The sequence below is a fragment of the Buceros rhinoceros genome, unplaced genomic scaffold (genome assembly GCF_000710305.1).
Source record: "Buceros rhinoceros silvestris isolate BGI_N320 unplaced genomic scaffold, ASM71030v1 scaffold23323, whole genome shotgun sequence".
Taxonomy (NCBI): domain Eukaryota; kingdom Metazoa; phylum Chordata; class Aves; order Bucerotiformes; family Bucerotidae; genus Buceros; species Buceros rhinoceros.
Genome location: NW_010404549.1, coordinates 8059 through 9874, shown reverse-complemented (window position 1 = coordinate 9874; position 1816 = coordinate 8059). Strand labels below are relative to the sequence as shown.

The following is a 1816-nucleotide window of genomic DNA, read 5'->3' as shown; positions in this document are numbered from 1 at the left end:
GCCATGGGTACGTTTTCGGCAGTCCCGTCCCAGCCCCCAGCACCCCACATCTCCCGCTTGGCCCCTGTCTTGACCCAGCTCTGGCTCAGCGCGTCTCTCTGCCTGCGTCCTGCTCCCCCCGCCAACCTCCTCCCCCTCTTGCCTTTGTCTGGAATTAATTCCAGGAGTGATTAATTACCAATTCATGTCCAATCTGAAATTCATTATTCATTTTTCTCACAAGCTCCCTAAGGTCCTCTTGCAGGGCCAGGATGAAGGCGAGCAGCAGGCTCACGCTCTGCAGCTGAGCAGATAATGGGATCCCTCATAATTACCCTAAAGACCATTACCAGGTCAGGGATCTATACCAGGAGCCAGGATCCAGTCCCAGAGCAGGGATCCAACCCTCTCCCAGCACCGGGACCCCCGGGGGAGCAGCCGGTGGCATCGCCCCCGGAGCACTCGCATCCCCACAGCAGTTGCCTGCGGCAAAGGGCTCCTCCAGGCGCAGGGTCCGTTTAAACCCACGACCTCAATGTCATGTCATCAGCGGCACCCTGTTACAGCAAGGACTTCAGTGTGAGGTTTGTAAGGAATTAATTACTGGAACGACCTAATTAATTGTGTTCCTGCAGATGAGTCTAGCCCCCGGCGCCCTGCCAGCACCGAGGGACTGGGGGTGGCAGGGGACACGGCCGTGACATTTCCCCAACTCCTTGGCAAAGCCAGTTCCCAAAGGTGCTGCATCCCCTGAGCAGGTGACTCGGGGCTGCTCGGCTTCTCGGGGTGAAGGAGAGCTGGGGAGCAGCTGCAGGGGGCAGGTGGGGGACGGAGCACCCGCATCTCCATGTGATGCAGCACAGAAAGAGGGCTGGCTGTCAACAAGCTGCTCCTGAAGGCAGTGTGACCCTGTGGGATTCTCCTCCCTTCTCTCCATCACCTCTGCAAGGCTCTCTCACTACTGCCAGGGATCAGGCTGTCCCTGAGGAATGAGTGTGGCACTGGGGAAGCCCTGGCAGGATAGCTCAGGGGACGCTCTGCCTCCTCCCTGTTGCCCTACATTCCACCCAGATGATGCTGAAGAGACCTGACTGCTCGCCCCAGGCCTTGGTGACAGCCATCACCGCAATGGGACACTCCGTCTGCTGGGCTCAGCAGCTCTTGGTCAGGAACGAGCAGGAGGGAGGTGGGCTGACGGAGCTCCAGGAGGAGCTCAGCTCCTGCACGCTCATGCTCGGGGAAGTGGAGACGTGCCCATGGGGCTGTGCTCTGTTTCTTCTGCCAGGAAACAAAACCCAGGCTGCCAGCCGGGTCAGCTTCTGATCCATCCCACCATCTCACCCCGAGGAACACACAAGGGCAGGCATGCTCAGCAAGCAGCGAGCTGGGGTCTGCCCTGCCGCCTGCCTCCAGCCGCAGCCTCCCACGTGCCCCTCCAAGACCCTGCACACAGTCTGTCCTGGGGCAGCTCCCGAGCACTCCATGGCTTCACTTCCCCATGGAAACATCCATCTGGAGCACCCAGCCCTCCTATCCCTGCCTACCCCAAGGAAGGCAATGGCTTGGGGGAGCCATACCTGCCCCTGGGGAGCGAGCATCCCCACCAGCTAGGCTTGTTACCGGCTTAGCAGGAGGGAACCAAACTGCATGGAGGAGAGGAAATGGCTGCGCTACTTGCTCTGCTCAAGACCCTGCAGCTGCATCCCCTGTGAACTCCGGGGACCGACAACTAACCAGCTCTGGGGAGAGGGAGCAAGGTATCAACAGCGGCGCTGGGCTCCCCGCTGCCACCATGGCACTTCCCATCCCTGCAAACTGGGTCATGCATTGTAATCCT

The 1816-nt window shown here is 60.1% G+C and overlaps 1 protein-coding gene across 1 annotated transcript in view; it reads right to left on the bottom strand.

The window, feature by feature from the left end:
- SPATA20 (spermatogenesis associated 20) overlaps positions 1 to 1816 on the bottom strand; it is a 10341-nt gene that overhangs the window by 1126 nt on the left and 7399 nt on the right. The gene's annotated exons all lie outside the window — the stretch shown is intronic.